We start from the raw sequence: 395 nt of genomic DNA, 5'->3' as shown, positions 1-395 counted from the left end.
TTACTTTCCTTGTGTTAAGATCCAGAGGGACTGGGTCTTGGGGGTCCCCGGGCCAGGTTTTGGGGGGACCAGAGTGTACCTGGCCCTGGAATTCCTGGTTGGTGGCAGCGCTACAAGTACTAAGCTGGTAATTGAGCTTAGAGGAATTCATGGTGGTACCCCATCTTTTGGACGCTAAGGTTCAGAGTGGGGAATTATACCATGAGAGGAGGTGAAAGTCCTGAGTGCGGGGTGCGAAGGGAAGTGGGCGTAGAAGGAGACTGCAAGGGCATGTGGTGGGCAGGCCGGGGATGTCTTTGTCCCCCCCTTCAAAAGGGGTCACTCTCCCCGTCGGGGAATCAAACCCCGGTCTCCCGCGTGACAGGCGGGGATACTCACCACTATACTAACGAGGA

The 395-nt window shown here is 56.2% G+C and overlaps 1 non-coding gene across 1 annotated transcript; it reads right to left on the bottom strand.

Moving 5' to 3' along the window:
* Positions 1–323: 323 nt before the first annotated feature.
* TRNAD-GUC (transfer RNA aspartic acid (anticodon GUC)) lies at positions 324–395 on the bottom strand. Its single transcript has one exon. It is a non-coding gene; the product is annotated as a tRNA-Asp (tRNA).

This window comes from Gopherus flavomarginatus, chromosome 1, assembly GCF_025201925.1.
Source record: "Gopherus flavomarginatus isolate rGopFla2 chromosome 1, rGopFla2.mat.asm, whole genome shotgun sequence".
NCBI classification, from domain to species: domain Eukaryota; kingdom Metazoa; phylum Chordata; order Testudines; family Testudinidae; genus Gopherus; species Gopherus flavomarginatus.
Note: the sequence above shows the minus strand (reverse complement) of the source record. Positions and strands in the feature narration are given on the sequence as shown.